General features: G+C 43.9%; 1 pseudogene; it reads right to left on the bottom strand.

Moving 5' to 3' along the window:
* Window positions 1-6085: 6085 nt before the first annotated feature.
* LOC116353348 (general transcription factor II-I repeat domain-containing protein 2-like) lies at window positions 6086-8100 on the bottom strand (annotated as a pseudogene).
* Window positions 8101-24155: the final 16055 nt, after the last annotated feature.

The raw sequence follows: 24155 nt of genomic DNA, 5'->3' as shown, positions 1-24155 counted from the left end.
ATTGGCTCTGCTTCACCCTGGACTCTGTTACGAACACGTTCCGCCAGTTCATCCCCATAGTCCTCTGAGAGGAAAGCTAAGAGGAATATTTTTTTTAACTCCTCCCAGGTTGACACATGTTCACGGGCTATCTCCCACCAGTCTCTTGCTGTACCATGGAGAACACTGCGGAGGGTGGCAAGAACCTCCAAGTCAGTAAGGGGCCGGATAGAAAGAAAATCATTACACTTAGATAAGAAAAACAGTGGATCAACATCATCTTCTGGGCTGCCAAAAGTGGGGAAAAGTAGTTTGATAGGGAGGGAGCGCTCTAGAGGAGACATGACAGTGGCAGCGGGAGTTCTGTTGTTTAACAGTATCTTCAGAGGGTTTTTTGTAGTGTTACCTGTTCCTATTCCATTACTGGCCAAGCCAGTGGCAGAGGTAAAACCTGAGGGAGGTGCAGAAGATTTGTCCAGAAGGGAAAAGCACTGCATTACCTCCTGGTGCAGCCCTTCCAGTTGAAGGTCTGTGGCCTTCTGTGCTTTTTCCATCTCAATAACGGTGTCCTTTTGAGTCTGTTCAATCAAAAATCGTAGTTCCCCTGTGAGAGAGTTCTTCATGTCCTCCATAACTTCCTTCAGATAAGAACACACTCCCTTCACAACAGAGGCTGACTCCTCTGCTCTCTGTTTTTGTTCCTCCTCAAGAAAGATTATGACTTGATGATGGTTAGTTTCCATTTGTGTTTTAAACCGGTGCAGTTTTCCTTGAATATCCTGCTTCAGAGAATCTTGTAAATATTTGCCTCTGAACCATTTGTTGTTGGTTTTCCTCCATTTGACAAGGAAGGTAATCCAACCTCCTCTGCACATCTGTCTGATGAGCCTCCACACATTCACTGAGTTTGCGAATTGCATTCTCCTGCATTGTCAAACTATGATTGGTGTGTGTCCATTGATGTTCCAGTTGTCCAGTGATCACAGAGACACCTCTCCCAGTCTCTCTGGACAGGGTAACCGGAAGGGTTTGAAGCGAGGTTAATGGTGGAGATGTTATAGGTGAGCCAGAAGCCTGGGGATTAGGGGCAGTGCTATCCAACTTCATTAGTTCATCGAGTCCTTGCACAATGAAAGAATCCCGAATATGATTACCATCAGGTGTGTCCACATTGACACAGTATGGGGTTCCAACAAAAGACATGATTCAACCTTGTGTGGATGGTGTCATAGGTGTTTCTCTTCAAGTCCCTGTTCGGGCGCCAATTCTGTAGCTGTATTTATTAGAGAGGGTAAAGAAAGATTTTGTTCGGGCGCCAGGCAGGTATTAACCATGCCGAAAGGAAAAGAGTAGAATAGAGAGAGTACCACTACCAGACACACACACATCAGCAGAAGAGACTGCCTAGAGTGTAGCCTGTTTACCAGATAGCCAGTGGAGAGAAAAGAGAATACACACCATATAAAACCCACATCACAACACAGAGGTAACCCAAACAAGAATACCTCATACAATAATACTAATACTAATAATGGCAGAGCAATTCAACAGCAACTTCATACAAGAACGAACCCAGTCATCAACATAGGATTTGCAATAATCTGTATTATTTTCTAGTGGATGAGTGCAGAGAGTATGAATGTGGGGGGTGTTCATCGACACAACAAAGGCCTTAAAAATGTCCACAGTCTTCACGGCCACATGTCATTAGTACACCCCACCTCAATACAGTTCACATAATATACAACTTGCAAGCAACCTACTAAAATGTCCCTCCAAACACTTCTGGCAGGGAAATAATAGTCCAGCTCTAATGAACTTCAATGGGAAGTGCATTTGAAAAATAGAGAGTCTGTTGCAGGGTAAAGCACTGGAATGAGAGGGAAGAGAAAGAGAAAAAGATAAGAGAGATCTTAGCTGTGGTCTTCAGGCGTGCAGGTGTACTGTCTGACTGTCCGATGGTTTGTTGGTTTGTATGTTAAAGCTTCGCAACAATGTTGCTACTAATCCATTCGATCCATAACGGGCGCGGTCCCAAACGAAAACAACCACGACCTAGAGCGATTACACCGATGATTGAGTTATATACTCTATAAACTACACACGCTGAAAACAAACAAAACTTCTGCAGCACAGCACACACAATCAAACTGTCACGCCACCCAAGAGCCCCTCCCCAAAGAGCTGAACGAGCTCTCTTTATCTCCTCCTTCCTTACTGCTCATGCGCTCTTAAAGTGGCAGCGCACGGTGAAGGCTCCGAGCAGATTTTGCCACACTCCTCCCCCCATGAAAAAACAATGCCTGTAGAAACAGAGAGGATACAGGCTTTGACAGGTTCATGTTCCTGCTACACAAAACCAGGGAAGTCCTCCTCATCAGAGTCCTCCACGAAGAGGTCCTGCAGGTGTTGCTTTTGCCTGCGATCCAGCTCTTCTGCCATAGGGTAGCAGGGCTTTAGGTCAACAACATGCACTGTCCTGACATCTTCCCCAGTGTCCTCCAAACAGACCAAGTAGTTCACTGGTCCAAACTGCTGCACTACACGGTATGGACCTTTCCATCTCGAAGCTAGCTTGGCAGTGAACTTCTTAGATGCCTTTGACAGATGATGTGAACGTACCCAGACACGAGACTGGGGTAGAAAACACACGTCTCGTCTATGTTTGTCATAGTTTCTCAGCTGTCGTTGTTTGGCTTTGGTTTTGCTGGCCTCCACTCTGGCTAGCAAGGTGTGGTGGTGTTGTACGGCATCAAACGCTGGGCAGTCAGGTGAAACATTCAAACTTTGCAAGACCCTGTCCATTGGACCTTTTAGTGGTCTTCCCAGGTGAAGTTCGGCGGGAGTGACCCCAGAAGTCTCCTGCACGGCAGAGTTCAGTGCAAAGCGAAATTCTGGAAGATGCTGATCCCACCTTGTGTGCTGATCCCCCACGAATGAAGCAATCATCCCCTTCAGGGTTCGGTTTACCCTCTCGGTCAGGTTGGTCTGAGGATGGTAGGCTGTGGTCAGCTTGGCAATTACACCCCAGTAGGTACAGAGCTCTTTGTATATTCCTGATATGAACTGCGGACCTCGGTCAGAGAGGATTTGGTCGGGAATTCCAAATCTGGTAAACACCTCCCTTCGCAGAATTAGAGCAATGGCTGATGCAGTAGCTTTGCGGAGGGGAAACAACTCCACCCAGTGTGTGTAGTAGTCCACTACCACCAATAAAAATTCATTCCGTGTCCCCCGGCTGGGAGGAAAAGGTCCCATGAGGTCAATTCCCAACATTTCATTTGGATGGTTCACCACGGTCTGCTGCATTTTCCCAGCAGGTCTGCCAATGTCTGGTTTGTATTTCTGGCAGACTTCACACTGCTGTACAAACTGCCGGGTATCAACCCACATGCCTGGCCAGTAAACCACCTCTTGTAGTCTTCGATAAGTTTTAAAAACTCCAAGATGGCCACTCATGGGATTGGCATGATAAGCTTGGATTATCTGGTCACACAATGTAGAGGGAATGAAGACGCGATAATGGGTGCTGTGTATTCCATCTCCTCTTGGAGTTTTTCAATACAATTTATCCTGAATTATGCTATACTTATCATTGAAGCGACTCTTGGAGTCTTCTTCCGACAGACTCTTGTGGATCGCCATGATGGCAGCATCCTTCTGCTGTGCTCTCCATACACTCTCATCATCCAGAGGAAAGGAATCATCCAGACATTTAGCGGTAGTATAAGTACTGCACAAGGGAGGACAAACATTGGCAGTCTCTGTAATCCGAGAAAGGGCATCTGGTACAACGTTCAGTTTTCCTTTGCGATACTCAATGATGAAGTCAAACTTCTGCAGTCTGATAGACCAGCGAATAAGACGGCTGTTGGTCTTGCCTGATGCCAGAACCCACTGCAGAGCAGCATGGTCTGTGACAACGGTGAAGATCTTTGCCTCCAAGTAGTAGCTCCATTTCTCCAAAGCCCAGACCACAGCGAGGCACTCCCTTTCAGTCGTTGAATAATTCCTCTCTGCTGAATTAAGGGTGCGACTTGCATAGGCAAGAACTCCTGTTTGTTGAGCCAAGACGGCTCCAAGTCCTGTTTGACTGGCATCCGTGTACACAATGAAATGAGCATTCAGGTTAGGTTGTCCAAGCACTGGAGGAGTAATTAGACTGTTTTTGAGTGTGTCAAATGCACCTTGGCATGCAGGGGTCCATTGGAATTTCACACCTTTCTTCTTAAGGTGGTTGAGGGGTTCGGCTACCTTTGAAAAGTCAGGCACAAACCTGTGGTACCATCCAGCCATACCCAGAAACCGCTGAACAGCCTTGAGGGATGTGGGAATTGGGAATTTCTGCACAGCTTCAACTTTGGCTGGATCTGCATGGATACCTTCAGCATTAACCACATGACCAAGGAACTTGAGTTCTGGCAGACAGAAACGACACTTCTTCAAATTCAAGGTCAAACCTGCAGCCTTTAGTCTGTCGAAGACGGACTGAATGTCTTGCAGATGATCCGCAACAGAGGAGGAGTAGATTATGATGTCATCCAGATACACGAGACAATTTCTACCCCTCAGATCTCCCAGGACAGTCTCCATCAACCGTTGGAAGGTTGCTGGAGCATTCTTCAAACCAAAAGGCATGACTTTGAAGGAGTACAAACCAGCAGGGGTGACAAAAGCAGTCTTGTCCTGACTAGCGGGATTCATTGACACCTGCCAATAGCCACTGTTCAGATCCAGATTACTAAAGATGGATGCTCCTGCCAGAGATTCCAGTATGTCATTTATGTTTGGTAGAGGGTAGGCATCGCTTTCTGTTATGGCATTCGGCTTCCTGTAGTCCACACAGAATCGATATCCACCATCTTTCTTAGGAATCAGGACAACCGGAGAAGCCCATCCAGAAAAAGAAGGTTCCACAATTCCATTCTCCAACATGCTTTTGAGCTGTTCATTGAGAATTGCCAGTTTGGCGGGGGACAGCCTGTAGGGACGCTGCTTAATGGGGACCTCATGCCGGGTATAGATTTTGTGTTTGAAGACGGTTGTACGGCCGAGTGTAAGAGTACAAACCTCACTGTTCATGTCCAACATCTGGGAGAGCTGCCACCTTTCATCATCCGACAGACATGCCTGTTCCACTGCTTGCTTGATGTAGAAATCCGCATCAGGTTTGTTTTTGCTCTCGGATAGAAGGGGAGGTACGGCGGTAATCAGGGTGATAGTTTGGTTCTCAGACTTCACTGGTGGAACATGTTTTTGTCTTTGTCTCTTTATATTTTCTCTGTCTCTGACTTGACCTTGTCCGGACTCTGCATAATGTAGCAGGCTCCAACCTGAAATCAGTGCATTACCAGGTTGAAATGGATGAGGCTGGGAATAGTCAGAGTGTAGCCGATAGGAGGGTTCGGACATAGAGATGGTCAGTCCACTGAAGAACAGGAAGTCTAGGCCAAGGACTACAGCAAATGCAAGGCTTGAGTCTGCAAGTATTGCCACAGGAAGGTTAATAGTCTCACCATGCAGTTTTATTATTATACTAATCCAGCCCAAGGGAGTGGTAGGTTCTCCATTGGCCAAGTACAATGGTCCTTCCTCCCATGTTCGTAGCTCCTCATGAGGTAATACCATGTTCTGCCACAGGGCCTCTTGCATCAGGGTGTAAGATGCCCCTGTGTCGATTATGGCCTTCCCTCTCCAGTTTCTAACAGTCAGAGGAACCAATAGTTGTTGCGGAATAGGAATAAGACCGCTAGCTGTACTGTCTAAAGCAGGGGTGTCAAACTCAAATACCCAGTGGGCCAAAATGTAAAACCTGAACAAAGTCACGGGCCAACATTGAACAAATTAACCTTTTAATATGGACCCAAACAAGTTTTGCTTTAACATTGAATATGGAACAACCATCGCTTATTACCATACAATATATAATTTAATAGTGGAGACATGCAAAATCGAATTTCAAATGAAAAAACACATCAATGGCATTCATTTATTAAATAAATAAAATTTAAATAAAAATTGTATGCCTCTTTTCTATTTGCAGCCTTCTGATTTAAATACCAAAATAAACTTTTTCCACTGGCTAATAATTTTACAAAGTAAATGATAATAAATCAATCAACCATTCAAGCCCATGCCTTGTAGCAAGAAAAAGTGCATAAAGAAAACGTTAATTATTGCACACTGGTCTAATCTGATGTGCCCAAGCCAGATACCTGGCATCTCTTCTTGGATGCTAGTTCATCAATGTCTGGGCTCAAGCTCTGAGCTGAAGAAATCCTCAGTATCGAGCGAAGATGTTCAGTCAGACGTCTCCTGTGAGTTGTTTTGGTCATCTTCATCGAGGAGAAAAGTTGCTCGCATAGATAAGTGCTGCCGAACATGGAGAGCATCTGAGCAGCTTGGGTGTGGAGCTGAGGCATTGTGTCAGGGATGAACCGTGGAAACTGTGCGGCGCCCACAGCATCATACTTTGACTTCAGCGTGTCGTTGCACTGGAGTTCAATCAGCTCCATTTGGATGTTGGTTGGTGCATTTTCCACATCAACTGCGAAGGGATTACTAAGCAGTTCAAAAACTTGCATTTCTGGGCATCGAAGTCGGCAAATCGCCGGCTAAACTCAGCGGCGAGAACACTGAGTTTTTCAGCAAACTGTGCGCATGGGAACACGGCGGTAGAGATCTGCGCTTTTATGGATTGGCAGCAGGGAAAATGGCAAGGGTTTCCTTGCAGCATCTGATTCTCCCACAGGCACAGTTTAGTTTTGAAGGCCCTCACTGCAGCGTACATGTCTGTGATGATGCGCCCCCGCCCCTGAAGCTGCAGGTTCAGCGCATCGAGATGGCTCGAGATGTCACAGAGAAAGGCCAGCTCACACAGGAACTTTTGCTCCCGGAGCTCTGCTGTATCCTTCCCTTTGGTTTCCAGGAATTGACATATTTCCTCATGAAGCTCGAAACATCTGTTCAGTACTTTTCCTCTGCTTAGCCATCTCACCTCTGTGTGATACGGCACGTCTGCGTATTCCGAACCACACTCCTCCAGAAAAGATTTAAACTGGCGGTGATTTAGACCTTTGGCTCTTATAAAGTTAACTACCTGTGTTACTGTGGTCATAACATGTTCCATCTTTAGGGCTTTGGCACACAGTGCTTGCTGATGTATGATGCAGTGGTAAACAGTTAGCTCACCTGCACAGTTCTCTTCCCGCATCTTCTCCCGAACCATGCCCACCAGTCCACTCTTTTTACCGCACATCGCTGGCGCACCATCTGTCGTTAATCCAACGAGTTTATCCCACGGCAGCTTTATTTCAGTTACACATTTGGAAACCTCCTCAAAGATTTCCTTTCCTGTGGTTGTGCCATGCATTGATTTGAATCCTAATAGCTCCTCCGTAACACACAGATTTGAGTCCACTCCACGGATGAAGACTGACAGCTGAGCAGTATCAGATGCGTCGCAGCTCTCATCCACAGCGAGGGAGAACGCAACAAAATCTTTTCCCTTTTCCATCAGCTGGTCATACAGATTGGTGGCAAGATCACATGTGCGATCAGCTACTGTGTTCCTGCTCAGGCTCACGTTTGAAAATGCTTGTTTTTTCTCTGGGCATACGAGGTCACAAACCTTCATCATGCACTTTTTCATGAACTCTCCCTCATTAAAGGGCCGGGCTGATTTTGCGATCTCTGCTGCCACTATATAACTAGCCTTTACAGCAGCCTCGCTTTGTGATGTGGCTTTTTTAAACATATTCTGTTGTGAAACCAAACTTCTTTTCATCTCCTCTACTTTCTGGCTCCTTTGAGTCATGTCCAGGTCCTTGTATTTGTCATGGTGTTTCGTTTCATAGTGTCGTCTAATGTTGTACTCCTTACTTACAGCCACGTTGACTCCACAAACAAGACAAACAGGTTTGTCTTTTACATATGTAAACAGATATTCTGCCTCCCACTTGTCCAGAAAGCTCCTGTTTTCTGCCTTTCTTTTCGCCATTTTTGGGAAGGGTTAGCTCGCTGACAGTTGTAGCGTCTATGTTGCTATGACTACTGTCACAGAGGAGAGAGCGTTTCTGGGTCCTGTCCTGATTGGCACTTGAAAACAGCAGAGCATTATGGGATTCGTAGTATTAGTGGTGAATGCGCTGTATAATACCGGCGGGCAGGCTCTAGTAGTAATTTGGTATTGTCTCGCGGGCCAAATATAATTACCCCGCGGGCCAAATTTGGCCCACAGGCCAGAGTTTGACACCCATGGTCTAAAGGCTTCATGGTGGGCATTAAGGCTGACCCAATTGTATGCAAGCCACCACGCCTGTCTAGACTTTCAGTCTTCGGTCCTTTCTGACCTTTTCCTGAATCCTGACGCTGGACATAGAGCGGGCAAGAATCTGGAGGATGTTGGACTTTACACCTCCAACACACAACTGGACATTTGTCCTGGATCTTGGGTACAAATATCTGAGACGGTTTAGCCCTAAGAGAGTTATGGGTATACTGGGATGAGGGAACGGGGTTTTTAGTTTGGAGGTGGTGCTTCCAGTCCTTCTCAAACTGAGTCCCAAGACGCACCAGATCATCCACATTTTCCACACGTTCTCGAAGTTGACTAGCAAGGCGGGGAACCATGTTCTTAAGAAGGAGTTTAACCATCTCCTGCTCAGTAATGTCAGCCTTCCATCTCCTACATAGAACTCGATAGGAGAAGGCAAAGTCCCGTATTGGCTCTGCTTCACCCTGGACTCTGTTACGAACACGTTCCGCCAGTTCATCCCCATAGTCCTCTGAGAGGAAAGCTAAGAGGAATATTTTTTTTAACTCCTCCCAGGTTGACACATGTTCACGGGCTATCTCCCACCAGTCTCTTGCTGTACCATGGAGAACACTGCGGAGGGTGGCAAGAACCTCCAAGTCAGTAAGGGGCCGGATAGAAAGAAAATCATTACACTTAGATAAGAAAAACAGTGGATCAACATCATCTTCTGGGCTGCCAAAAGTGGGGAAAAGTAGTTTGATAGGGAGGGAGCGCTCTAGAGGAGACATGACAGTGGCAGCGGGAGTTCTGTTGTTTAACAGTATCTTCAGAGGGTTTTTTGTAGTGTTACCTGTTCCTATTCCATTACTGGCCAAGCCAGTGGCAGAGGTAAAACCTGAGGGAGGTGCAGAAGATTTGTCCAGAAGGGAAAAGCACTGCATTACCTCCTGGTGCAGCCCTTCCAGTTGAAGGTCTGTGGCCTTCTGTGCTTTTTCCATCTCAATAACGGTGTCCTTTTGAGTCTGTTCAATCAAAAATCGTAGTTCCCCTGTGAGAGAGTTCTTCATGTCCTCCATAACTTCCTTCAGATAAGAACACACTCCCTTCACAACAGAGGCTGACTCCTCTGCTCTCTGTTTTTGTTCCTCCTCAAGAAAGATTATGACTTGATGATGGTTAGTTTCCATTTGTGTTTTGAACCGGTGCAGTTTTCCTTGAATATCCTGCTTCAGAGAATCTTGTAAATATTTGCCTCTGAACCATTTGTAGTTGGTTTTCCTCCATTTGACAAGGAAGGTAATCCAACCTCCTCTGCACATCTGTCTGATGAGCCTCCACACATTCACTGAGTTTGCGAATTGCATTCTCCTGCATTGTCAAACTATGATTGGTGTGTGTCCATTGATGTTCCAGTTGTCCAGTGATCACAGAGACACCTCTCCCAGTCTCTCTGGACAGGGTAACCGGAAGGGTTTGAAGCGAGGTTAATGGTGGAGATGTTATAGGTGAGCCAGAAGCCTGGGGATTAGGGGCAGTGCTATCCAACTTCATTAGTTCATCGAGTCCTTGCACAATGAAAGAATCCCGAATATGATTACCATCAGGTGTGTCCACATTGACACAGTATGGGGTTCCAACAAAAGACATGATTCAACCTTGTGTGGATGGTGTCATAGGTGTTTCTCTTCAAGTCCCTGTTCGGGCGCCAATTCTGTAGCTGTATTTATTAGAGAGGGTAAAGAAAGATTTTGTTCGGGCGCCAGGCAGGTATTAACCATGCCGAAAGGAAAAGAGTAGAATAGAGAGAGTACCACTACCAGACACACACACATCAGCAGAAGAGACTGCCTAGAGTGTAGCCTGTTTACCAGATAGCCAGTGGAGAGAAAAGAGAATACACACCATATAAAACCCACATCACAACACAGAGGTAACCCAAACAAGAATACCTCATACAATAATACTAATACTAATAATGGCAGAGCAATTCAACAGCAACTTCATACAAGAACGAACCCAGTCATCAACATAGGATTTGCAATAATCTGTATTATTTTCTAGTGGATGAGTGCAGAGAGTATGAATGTGGGGGGTGTTCATCGACACAACAAAGGCCTTAAAAATGTCCACAGTCTTCACGGCCACATGTCATTAGTACACCCCACCTCAATACAGTTCACATAATATACAACTTGCAAGCAACCTACTAAAATGTCCCTCCAAACACTTCTGGCAGGGAAATAATAGTCCAGCTCTAATGAACTTCAATGGGAAGTGCATTTGAAAAATAGAGAGTCTGTTGCAGGGTAAAGCACTGGAATGAGAGGGAAGAGAAAGAGAAAAAGATAAGAGAGATCTTAGCTGTGGTCTTCAGGCGTGCAGGTGTACTGTCTGACTGTCCGATGGTTTGTTGGTTTGTATGTTAAAGCTTCGCAACAATGTTGCTACTAATCCATTCGATCCATAACGGGCGCGGTCCCAAACGAAAACAACCACGACCTAGAGCGATTACACCGATGATTGAGTTATATACTCTATAAACTACACACGCTGAAAACAAACAAAACTTCTGCAGCACAGCACACACAATCAAACTGTCACGCCACCCAAGAGCCCCTCCCCAAAGAGCTGAACGAGCTCTCTTTATCTCCTCCTTCCTTACTGCTCATGCGCTCTTAAAGTGGCAGCGCACGGTGAAGGCTCCGAGCAGATTTCGCCACAAACTTTACAGTGTCAGTTGATATTATACTGTTGCTGCTCTGTACATGGACTTTACAGTGTCAGTTGATATTATACTGTTGCTGCACTGCTGGTAAACATTTTTTATTCTCCCTGTTACTTAAAGTTGACTCACCTAGTTTCAGTTTGAAGTCAGTCCCTTATTAGAGAAGGAAGATGAACACCCGCAGTGATGTGGACTGAGATTACTCAGACAGTCATCTAACAAAATGGCGTCTCTCAATTCTGTCTGTATTTAGCATCTCGAAAGGATACAAAACCACATCCAAGTTGGAAAGCAAACCATGTCTATATGCAGTACGATTTAAATAGATTTAAAAGTCAACAAATGACAACACTGCAAATCCTCACACACTGGCGTGACAAGCGTAGACTTGATTAATCAGCCAATAAGAAGCTTAAGTAGACTCTGGCAACTGCATGGAGCTCTATGGTGGTACACTGAGTTTCTTCATAACCTTATACAGCATGTGAATATAGAGACATGAATCACGATGCTTAGAGAAGACATGAAAAAGAAATAGAGGCAGAGAGTAGTGGAGAGAGCAGGGAACGCGAAGGAGAGCAGATGGAGAGACCGATCGAGAGAGAGTAACAGACACCATTGTAAATATAACCCAAACAAACACCCCTTCCTCCTATGGGGATTCTCCACTGGTCAGTCGGGATCAGGAGAGGAATAGCACTGGCTGAAAATGAAATTAAAATCTCCCTGCGTGCCCTGTACATTATGCCAAGGTGAGAAATTATCCTCAATCATGCTACACACACACGTTTGCTCATGTAACTCACACGCTCACACACACGCTTACATTCACATGCTTGTCTGTGTGAATAGGCGCCTAATAAATGGAGATAACTAAGCAGCTTCACCCTGCAAACATATGTTTATGCACGCCAACTTTTTTACAAGAAAATTATGATCCACTTGGTAATTTGTCATTTTTAATGATTAGTAATGTTTTGAGCTAGTCTGTATTAAAATGGATATGTCCATTTTATAGATGATATTATAATTAACAGATTGCATTCACCCCCTTCCCTGTTGCCTCAAGATTAATGGTTAATTTGATTAATGATTAATTTGACCACTCTCAAGCGTTGCTTTGCTCCTGCACCCACTGTTTTGGTTATTTGTGTCTAGATAAAACACTGGGCCCGGTTCCACGAGGGGGCAAAAGGGGGCTTAGCCACCTCAGTTGAAACTTGTGCCAAAAAGTTCAAATGATTGAGTGACAGGTTGGCGTGAAATTTGTATCTCCGCTGAGCTGTATCAGCACCATAGATAGAGCACACCGCGGAGTGTGTAGGGGGGCTATGGAAAGCCACTGGGCGGTTAGGTATAGTTCCTTTTGAGTTTCCATTAAAAAACGTGAAAAAACGCAGCACATCTGTGACATAGGCTATGTGAATAACACGGTACGCCTCCGACTGTAATGTTTTATTTTGATGTGCAAGGATGAAACTGCTTCACTCAACTCCGTCTCACGACCCACCACTACAGAGTTTAGTTAGCTTCTTAGCTAGCTGTAAAAGGCATTAGTGTTGTTAGCCTATTTAGCTCTAACCAGCTAATATGCCACTGCCATGATGGATATCAGAAATCAAATCACAGAGGCAGCAATGATGCTGCCGAACTCCAGCTGGCTACACGTGAAGAGCTCACCTCCCCTTCCACAAGTGTCGCCAGGATAATGGCTCCACAGCCCCGTCCTGTTCCTGATGATCTTGGAACAGAGGAGCCAGCTAGATTAGCATAGATTCTTACCATAACGTTAGGTTTTCTGTCCAAAAATGTTCATTTAATAGCAACTGGTTCATAGGAAGAGTGTGCTCCTTGCTTGCTGAGTGCCGTTGATTTGATCAGTTACATGCTTCCAGTTAGAATATCTGCCTTGGGTGAAGGCCTTGCCTGCTGTCGTGTCTTTGGCATCATTAAACTAAAGACTGTTAGTTTATCAAATCAATTCTCTGTAATTATTAGGTAAATGTAATTAACTAGGAAGTCGGGGCACCAAGGAAAATATTCAGATTACAAAGTTGTAATTTTCCTAATATAAATTCTCAGATATTTTAAGACAATTCGTTTTCTAATTAATGAATTATTCTTTACCTCACCTCACGATTAACGAGAAGTTAAGCTTTATTTTGATGTATTACACTTGTGATTTCATGAAAGTTAAATATTAATAATTCTGTAGTTTGAATTTCGCGCTCTGCAATTTCACCAGATGTTGGCCAGGCGGGACACTACCGTCCCACCTGCCCATAAGAAGTTAATTAACCAACTAAATAATCACAGAAATGCATAAACAAACAAAGTTATAATGGTTACAGGGAAATGATAGGGGATGTGCCTTTGTGGGCTAAACCGGGATCGCGGCTTGGTAGACAAAGGGACTGAGAAGGGCGCGAAAGATTTTAGACACTACAAAGTTGATCATTGTAACCATTGAAATGCTAATCCTTTGCACATGAACGCTCAATTATTTGGGAATAATTGCAATCAATAGATATTTTTACGCTCAGTGTGTTGTCGTGATCTCTATTGGAAGTTAATCCGCCCCTCTCTCTGGAGTCTGTGGTTAGAATGGTTCATTCAGAGTAACATTCAGAAATATTTTTATAGAATAGATGTTTTGGTGGTTGTCGGTCCTTGTATTCACGGGTACATAATTTCTAGCTGCAGACTAGTAATTAGTATCGAAGAGTAGCTCTTATTCTGTCGGATCGATAGTCTCAGAGGTTAACCACGTGGTATGGTTAAAAGATTCAGCAATCTACTCAAACCTTAGCTCCCTCTGTGATGAGGTACTGGTCTCTACTCAACCCATAGCCCACTCGTGGTAATCGAGGTAAGCTGGTCTCAAGGGAAATTCCCAAGGTGGGGGTTATATCCAGAACCATAGGAAAGGCTGTCCCATGATGCCAGATCAATGTCTGTGCTCATAGGGCGGGCCTATGACTTAGTTAAACTCCAAAGGGAATTGGAGTTTCCTTCATTAAACAGTTTAAAATCACATACATAATTTCACAAATGGTTTCATCTTTACTCATTAGTTTTATACAACAATTAGATGCAAGCCTCACAACTGAGACTCTTGTATAAACAGAGTTATGGCAATGTGGCTGTATTGTCTCTCATGAGTTTCACAAACATTAAACGAAATGGACCTGTCGTAGCTGGATTCTTCCCTGACTGTGTACACATTCTCCAAAACATGGACATTGTTCAGTTCTCAAGTTCTGTGATGTGGAAGAGGTTCCTTTGTTCTCCTGTGAAACTCACTCTCCCTATACTGTCTGGCCATGAGGAGAGAAACTCCTCTAGGAATTTATGACCTGTCTAACAGGGCCTGTGTGTAGGGGGAAGAGCGAGAGGTGGTGAGAGAGAGAGGGGGATGGTGCCTGCTGTACCCAAAGAGGGCCACGTCATGATACTGTGTTAGCATTGTACCCAAGGAAAAGTATGACTGGAATTGGAAAAGTGTGGCTGGAATAGGAAGAGTGTGGCTGGAATACTCAGTTACTGCAGATTTTGTTCCTATGTTCAGTATTGGGTCCAATGCGAATGCAGACAAAGCCTTCACCCAAAGCGGGTATTCTAAATGGAAGCAGGTGTAACAGTATTACTTTAGTCCGTCCCCTCACGCGAACCAGGGACCCTCTGCACACAGACAACAGTCACCCTCGAAGCATCGTTACCCATCGCTCCACAATAGCCATGGGGAACCACTACTTCAAGGTCTCAAAGCGAGTGACGTCACCGATTGAAACGCTATTAGCGCGCACCACCGCTAACTAGCTAGCCATTTCACATCAGGTACACAGTCAATTGATAGAACCAAAGACAAGGAGGAAATGCACTGCTCTGTGGAAAGAAGAAAAAGTTCAAAGTGCTACGGGAACTGAGGTGTCAACGCATGTTAATAATAGGCAGCTGGCAAGAACTAATTTTACACTTTGACAAGTGTGTTCAGTCAGCACAGATTAAGAATATTACACCCAAGGAAAGCTCAACTAATCCAACTGACATTTGAGGGGAATCTTACAAGAAGATTTTGGAGGGAATGGAATGATCGATTACTCAGGAAGTTCAACAAAGCATCAAGGAGGCTCTTCTGAAATGGTCAAAAACAATCTAGCTGGGTGATTTTGATCAAAACCTTGGTGGTATAGCCAGTGACGCAATTTTTCTGAAAAAAACCTAGGGTATGGAATGGCAAAAGCCTTCAATGAACTCTGCATTTTATCTTTTATGTTTATTGTGGTATAGTGAGCTATAAGCAGAATTCAATATAATTCTAATGCTAGAACCCAAATGATGCCTAGGTATAGCTACATAAACGTAGGTATGTTTCATCATAGAAATAGATAGCCTACATTCTATTTCCATGGTTGTCTTGGTAACCTATTACTTTTCCTCGTTGTAAATGGAACTGTAGTATTGGAAACGTGTTTATGGTAGGCCGGCATTGCTTAATTGATTAAGTGGGTGGGTTGAATTTGATCAACAGAAGTGTATTGTGCCATATCGCAATGTGTTGCTGAACTCATGAGCTGCATGATTTTCCATGTTTGAGGCAGGATTATAGGCCTATTTATTTGGCAAGACACCTGTGCTTGGCTGCATCTGATTATAGTAGGCTGTGGGACATGTTTTGGTTATTTTCATTCGCATTTTGTTTACTGCATTATTTTTGCTGTTAATGTAACTAGCCTAAATATAGTTTGTGTCATGCCTTTATCAATCTGATATTTTGTTTATAGGCCTATAGTAGTATAGTGGGATCCTGAGTGGCGCAGCGGTCTAAGGCATTGCATCGCAGTGCTAGAAGCGTCACCACAGACCCAGGTTTGATCCCGGGCTGTATCACAACCGGCCATGATCGGGAGTCCCATAGGGCGGCGCACAACTGACCCAGCATCGTCCAAGTTAGAGAAAGGTTTAGCCGGGGTAGGCCGTCATTGTAAAGAATTTGTTCTTAACTAACTAGTTAAATCAAATGCATTAGTTCACATTCGCAGTTCTAAGCCAAACTGCTATTCAGTATTTTTTAATAACTAGGCTACTACTTTCAGCATTTTGTATGCATTATTTTGGTGAGACAGATGTGTGTACGTCTGTATTCATAGGCTGTTTGTAATAGGTGAATTACCCTATCTATCTTGTAGCCTATATTCATTGCCAAATACATAAAATCAAATCAAATCCAAATACAACAAGTGTAGACTTTACAGTGAAATGCTTACTTACAAACCCTTAACCAACAGTGCAGTTCAAGAGGAGTTAAGAAAATATTTCCCAAGTAAACTAAAATAAAAAGTAATGATAAAAAGTAGCACAATAAGAATAACAATAACGAGGCTATATACAGGGCACACCGGTACCAAGTCCGTGTGCAGGGGTACAGGCTAGTTGAGGTAATTTGTACATGTAGGTGGGGGTGAAGGGACTTTGCATAGATAATAAACAGCAAGTAGCAGCAGTGTACAAAGGGGAAGTGTCAATGTAAATTGTCCGGTGGCGATTTTATATATTGTTCAGCAGTCTTATAGATTGGGGGTAGAAGCTGTCACGGGCACCCTCATAGATATCATCCTAACCAACTTCCCCTCTAAATACACCTCTGCTGTCTTCAACCAAGATCTCAGCGATCACTGCCTCATTGCCTGCATCCGTAATGGGTCAGCGGTCAAACGACCTCCACTCATCACTGTAAAACGCTCCCTGAAACACTTCTGCGAGCAGGCCTTTCTAATCGACCTGGCCGGGGTATCCTGGAAGGATATTGATCTCATCCCGTCAGTAGAGGATGCCTGGATATTTTTTAAAAATGCCTTCCTAACCATCTTAAATAAACATGCCCCATTCAAGAAATTTAGAACCAGGAACAGATATAGCCCTTGGTTCTCCCCAGACCTGACTGCCCTTAACCAACACAAAAACATCCTATGGCGTTCTGCATTAGCATCGAACAGCCCCCGTGATATGCAGCTGTTCAGGGAAGCTAGAAATCATTATACACAGGCAGTTAGAAAAGCCAAGGCTAGCTTTTTCAAGCAGAAATTTGCTTCCTGCAACACTAACTCAAAAAAGTTCTGGGACACTGTAAAGTCCATGGAGAATAAGAACACCTCCTCCCAGCTGCCCACTGCACTGAAGATAGGAAACACTGTCACCACTGATAAATCCACCATAATTGAGAATTTCAATAAGCATTTTTCTACGGCTGGCCATGCTTTCCACCTGGCTACTCCTACCCCGGACAACAGCACTGCACCCCCAACAGCAACTCGCCCAAGCCTTCCCCATTTCTCCTTCTCCCAAATCCATTCAGCTGATGTTCTGAAAGAGCTGCAAAATCTGGACCCCTACAAATCAGCCGGGCTAGACAATCTGGACCCTTTCTTTCTAAAATTATCTGCCGAAATTGTTGCCACCCCTATTACTAGCCTGTTCAACCTCTCTTTCGTGTCGTCTGAGATTCCCAAAGATTGGAAAGCAGCTGCGGTCATCCCCCTCTTCAAAGGGGGGGACACTCTTGACCCAAACTGCTACAGACCTATATCTATCCTACCGTGCCTTTCTAAGGTCTTCGAAAGCCAAGTCAACAAACAGATTACCGACCATTTCGAATCTCACCATACCTTCTCTGCTATGCAATCTGGTTTCAGAGCTGGTCATGGGTGCACCTCAGCCACGCTCAAGGTCCTAAACGATATCTTAACCGCCATCGATAAGAAACATTACTGTGCAGCCGTATTCATTGATCTGGCCAAGGCTTTCGACTCTGTCAATCACCATATCCTCATCGGCAGACTCGACAGCCTTGGTTTCTCAAATGATTGCCTCGCCTGGTTCACCAACTACTTCTCTGATAGAGTTCAGTGTGTCAAGTCGGAGGGTCTGCTGTCCGGACCTCTGGCAGTCTCTATGGGGGTGCCACAGGGTTCAATTCTTGGACCGACTCTCTTCTCTGTATACATCAATGAGGTCGCTCTTGCTGCTGGTGAGTCCCTGATCCACCTCTACGCAGACGACACCATTCTGTATACTTCCGGCCCTTCTTTGGACACTGTGTTAACAACCCTCCAGGCAAGCTTCAATGCCATACAACTCTCCTTCCGTGGCCTCCAATTGCTCTTAAATACAAGTAAAACTAAATGCATGCTCTTCAACCGATCGCTACCTGCACCTACCCGCCTGTCCAACATCACTACTCTGGACGGCTCTGACTTAGAATACGTGGACAACTACAAATACTTAGGTGTCTGGTTAGACTGTAAACTCTCCTTCCAGACCCATATCAAACATCTCCAATCCAAAGTTAAATCTAGAATTGGCTTCCTATTTCGCAACAAAGCATCCTTCACTCATGCTGCCAAACATACCCTTGTAAAACTGACCATCCTACCAATCCTCGACTTTGGCGATGTCATTTACAAAATAGCCTCCAATACCCTACTCAACAAATTGGATGCAGTCTATCACAGTGCAATCCGTTTTATCACCAAAGCCCCATATACTACCCACCATTGCGACCTGTACGCTCTCGTTGGCTGGCCCTCGCTTCATACTCGTCGCCAAACCCACTGGCTCCATGTCATCTACAAGACCCTGCTAGGTAAAGTCCCCCCTTATCTCAGCTCGCTGGTCACCATAGCATCTCCCACCTGTAGCACACGCTCCAGCAGGTATATCTCTCTAGTCACCCCCAAGACCAATTCTTTCTTTGGCCGCCTCTCCTTCCAGTTCTCTGCTGCCAATGACTGGAACGAACTACAAAAATCTCTGAAACTGGAAACACTTATCTCCCTCACTAGCTTTAAGCACCAACTGTCAGAGCAGCTCACAGATTACTGCACCTGTACATAGCCCACCTAAAATTTAGCCCAAACAACTACCTCTTTCCCAACTGTATTTAATTTTTATTTATTTATTTATTTTGCTCCTTTGCACCCCATTATTTTTTTATTTCTACTTTGCACATTCTTCCATTGCAAAACTACCATTCCAGTATTTTACTTGCTATATTGTATTTACTTTGCCATCATGGCCTTTTTTTGCCTTTACCTCCCTTCTCACCTCATTTGCTCACATTGTATATAGACTTGTTTATACTGCATTATTGACTGTATGTTTGTTTTTACTCCATGTGTAACTCTGTGTCGTTTTATCTGTCGAACTGCTTTGCTTTATCTTGGCCAGGTCGCAATTGTAAATGAGAACTTGTTCTCAACTTGCCTACCTGGTTAAATAAAGGTAAAATAAATAAAAAATAAAAAATGAGCCTTTTGGTCCTAGACTTGGCGCTGCTGTACCGCTTGCCGTGCGGTAGCAGAGAAAACAGTCTATCCTGGACCCTGTCTTGACGCTTTGCTTGTTTACTTGTTTGATAGTTCGTCTTAGGGCAGAGCTGGATTTCTTATAATCGTCCTGATTAGTCTCCTGCTCCTTGAAAGTGGCAGCTCCAGCCTTTAGCTCAATGCGCATGTTGCCTGTAATCCATGACTTCTGGTTGGGATATGTACGTACAGTCACTGTGGGGATGACATCGTCAATGCACTATTTGATAAAGCCGATGACTGAGGTGGTTTACTCCACCTTCATCATTGGATGAATCCCGGAACATATTCCAGTCTGTGCTAGCAAAACAGTCCTGTAGTGTAGCATCCGCATCATCTGAACACCTCTGTATTGAGCGAGTCACTGGTACTTCCTGCTTTGGTATTTGCTTGTAAGCAGGAATCAGGAGGGTAGAATTATGGTCAGATTTACCAAATGGGGGACGTGGGAGAGCTTTGTGTGCATCTCTGTGTGTGGAGTAAAGGTGGTCAAGGATTTTTTTTTCTCTGGTTGCACATGTGACATTGGTAAAAATGATTTGTTTGCCTGCGTTAAAGCCCACGGCCACTAGGAGTGCCGCTTCTGGGTGAGCATTTTCCTCTTTGCTTATGGCCTTGGAGTTGGTTGAGAGCGGTCTCCGTGCCAGCTTCCTTCTGTGGTGGGAAATAGACATCTACAAATAATATAGATGAGCACTCTCTTGGTAGACAGTGTGGTCTACATTTTATCAGAAGGTAGTCTACCTCAAGCGAGCAATACCTCGAGACTTCTTTAATATTATATATCGCGCACCAGCGGTTATCGACAAATAGACACACACCCTGTTGGGGTTTGTTTCCTTGTTCCTTGTCAATCATTGGCTCATTGGTGAAATTAGCAATATGATAATATCTTTAATTATCTTTAATTAAATATTTCAATATATTTCAAAAACCTTTATTAATGCAATTGCAGACAGATGTTGACAACAGGAACATAACGCATGTTTCCGAGTAAGCTCTGCTTCAAAGAAAAAGTCTGAGGTTATTTATTCAACCGAAGTTCAGCCCTGGTGATGTCACTGCCTACGCCATTATCTTTTACTCATGAGACCAAAACCATGCCTACTCTACACTAAAACTCTTGTTTATATAGCTATCTAAAATCTTAGCAGTAAATGTCCAAGTTGATTTATAGTGGAATGTCTGACTAATCTCTTATCTCTTACAGTCACCTGCAGAGTTCTGTCTTCACAGTCACATATTTCTCAGTGGGGTCTCTTTTATAAGAGCAAAGAGACCAGAAAACAACCGTGGAACAATACTAAACCTTTATAATGAATATATATTGTGAATCTGCAGTCTAGGACCCTATAAATGTAAGGAGGGCAGGGTCTTATAACCCCTCCCCTCTATTAATACAACATAAGCATAATCAATTATTATAATACATCAAACATTTGGTACAGCCCATATCATAACCCCTAGGTGAACTCCTTTCAACCCCCACCCCTCGTCTTACCAGAGGTAGTGTCTCTGTTCTGCCGGTGTATGGAAAATCCCGCTTAGCACTATATTATTTTCGAACATAAGAGACGGTAGCAGCAACATTATGTACATAATACGTTTTTAAAAATGAGTTATACACAAAACACAAAAAAACTAACAAAATAGCACAAGTCGTTGGGAGAATGTAAAATGTGAGCCATTCTTCGACACCATCTTTCAACTAAATAGGCCTTGCTTTAGTGTGTAGGGTGCTGTCCATTGTGCTGATACGGTCCAGCGGAGATGGACTACAGATTTCACACCAACCTGTCACTTCAAAAGCACTTAATGGTCTCAGAGTCTCAGCATTTGAACTTTATGTTTATTGTGGTATAGCGTAATGTAAGCAGAATTCAATATAATTCCAATGCAAGCGACCCCAAAATTGTGGCCCCTCACAGATTTCAACTGCCGCCTTAGTCACTTTATCCTGGCGTCGAGTCTGGCTGCTTGGCTTAGTAAGTAATATCGACCAAATAAGCCATTTCTACTCTCTTTGCATCAATAATGAGACAAGTTCATTTAGAAAAAAATCATGGTGACAGCACTTCAAACAACGGCGCCAAGCTTTTGCACCCCTACTTTCAGACAAAGTCAGGCGCCCATGTCTGTGTGCGCGTGCTGGGTATGGCTGATCAGTGGTTTGGTGTCTCCCAGTAGCTCATTAGTAAGAGGAACAACGCTCCTGATGTTTTTTCACTGATGTGAAATATATGTCTTCAGGGAGAAGAGGGGAAAGTAGATGATCTGATTGGATGATTGTACCGGACGTCTGGTTCCTTTGTATGTTTCTCCCATCATTCCCCTTGGATCTCGTGTGTGTGTGTGTGTGTGTTTCAAGTTTTATTGTCATGTGCACAGTGAAATGCCTTTCTTACAAGCTCTTTCCCAACAATGCTGTAATCAATATCAGTAGAACAAAAACAAGAAATATAAATAAGTGTGTGCGTGTGCGTGTGTGTATGCGCAAGGGATACGCATGTATGCACACACACCTGTGCGCACACACACACATTTTTGTTATTCTGTACTGACACGCATGAACATTCACTTGCTATTTATTCAACAGATACATCACAATAATGACCTGCGAAATATAAATGTATTCTGTCACCTATACATGTAGGATCTTAATTTGATCACCCCGTGGCAAGAGCACTTTCCTGCTATTCAGGACATTTTAAACTTGTAGTGCATTTGAGATTTAAAAAGGCTTCTGAAGATTGTAATTTACACTTTGACATTTCAGACTTGAAAAACGACAAAAATGTCCATTAATTTTAATCCACATAATAATTCACATTTCCTGTTGCTGCAGGATTCTTTTCCTGCTGTAGCAAACTGGCTCAAATTAAGATCCTACATCTGTACTCACGCAAGCTTACATTATATAGCTCCAGAACTACTAGAATACATTCTGTCTTGTCTATCCATAATTCAGTGCGGTATTATCTCCAATCAGAAGTCTCCTCGCCATGGCTCTGTAATTAATTAAGCTGTCTTCTTTTCTTTATCAGGAGAAGAATGTTGCACTTGACCACATTATATGTGTTTAAAGCAATCGCTCAATCAATTGAGAGCCAAAAATCGTATGAAGGGAAACAATGAACTGAATAAAGCACTTGTTTCTTCTGGCATGATGAAGGGATGACGAAAAGAAGAGCCAGTCAGTATAATACAGTTCTAGTCTCCCCCAGAAGGCAGTCTGTCTGTCCATCTACCACAGAGGACACACTGACTCTGAAGAACTACAGCTCCTCCTCCTCTAAGTAGGTAGCATGAGCACAAGAGGTTAAAATGGAAGGCAAGAAAAAGAAGAAAGTTTAAAGCATTCAAATAATTCATCAGAACTTTTTTAGGCACCTCCCAGGTGGCTAAACTAAACTCGTTGTGGTGCAATGCATGCTGGGATTGGCTGGCTAAACCTGCAGGTCAGAAATGGATTGAGTTTTTTTGGAAGGTTGGAAAGAAGAATGAGAAATATGCAAATATGTAGTGTTGAGAGGTGGGTGGAAGGGGTTCTGTCTGCATGGCGACAGTAATCTCTCTACTCCACATGCAAATAAAGCAGCAGTAAAAGACTTTGCCACTGTGTCAGGCTTGTCAGTTAAATCTCTCACACTCCTCACAGTGTGTGCCGTAGGCCTCTATTTGTTTGAAGGATTACTCAGACTCAAGGCAGTGACACCACTAGAAGCTAACTCATTTCCTTCCTTAGCTCTAACTCTCTGCCCTGCCAGCCAGTCAACACAGTGTGATGTTTGCCGCTAAACTCTGCGTTGTCAAGATCAACATAAGTAGGTAACGATATAAAATATGGGCTCCCGAGTGGTCCAGCGGTCTAAGGCACTGCATCTCAGTACAAGAGGCGTCACTACAGTCCCTGATTTGAATCCCGGCTGTTTCCCATCTGGCCATAATTGGGAGTCCCATTGGGCGGAGCACAATTGGCCCAGCATCGTCCGGGTTTGGCCAGAGCAGGCCGTCATTGTAAATAAACATTTGTTCTCAACTGACTTGCTTAGTTAAATAAAGATTACATTTAAAACAATTTTTACAAATGTTAAAATACCTCTGTAACTGCTAGATATTGCATGTTTTTGTAGCCAGCAGCATTAAAGACCCAACAACACTTGAGGCTGTGCTTCCCCATCCCATCCCAATCCCTTGCATCCTAGCCTTCTTTTCCCCATGTAGATGGAGGCTTTAGTCTCTTATCCCCAGCCAGTTTGCTATTAGGAACTCCAGTATCCCTTCAGGCATGCAGCCAGAGAAATACCCCACTGTGTGTGGACTATCTGTTTGATACCCTTGACATGAGCAAGGGCTCTGTGAAACATCCAGAAAATATTTTCCTGTCGCTCAAGGAAAAAACGATTGTTAGTGAGCACCCATGGTCTGTAAAGCTCTTGTGTTTGGTTTGATTGACGAATGTAAAGCTGGCATTTCATCTCCAGTGGGATTGAAGTGTTCTGTGTCCATGTGGATTAATGGGGGCAGGTACGGTATGTGTGTATATGAGGGAGGGGTGCGGTTTAATAATTGTTACGTTTACAAAAATAATGATGCGTCTAGGAAAGGATTTCTGGCTGCACTTCAGCCAACAGCTCTGTGAGTCTAATGTGGCTATGTCTTTATCATTTGTATTGTCTCTTACTAATGTAAACCAGTAAGACACAACCGAGAAGGATGGAATTACATTTAGTCAGAATAGCTCGCAGTTTGTCAGTGCTGCCAAGCTGTACAGACGTCAAGGACACAATATTTTTATATTTTCCTTTCTCTAACACCTACTCTCCCACTT

This window comes from Oncorhynchus kisutch, linkage group LG14 (assembly GCF_002021735.2).
Source record: "Oncorhynchus kisutch isolate 150728-3 linkage group LG14, Okis_V2, whole genome shotgun sequence".
In the NCBI taxonomy this organism is placed as follows: Eukaryota; Metazoa; Chordata; class Actinopteri; order Salmoniformes; family Salmonidae; genus Oncorhynchus; species Oncorhynchus kisutch.
Note: the sequence above shows the minus strand (reverse complement) of the source record. Positions and strands in the feature narration are given on the sequence as shown.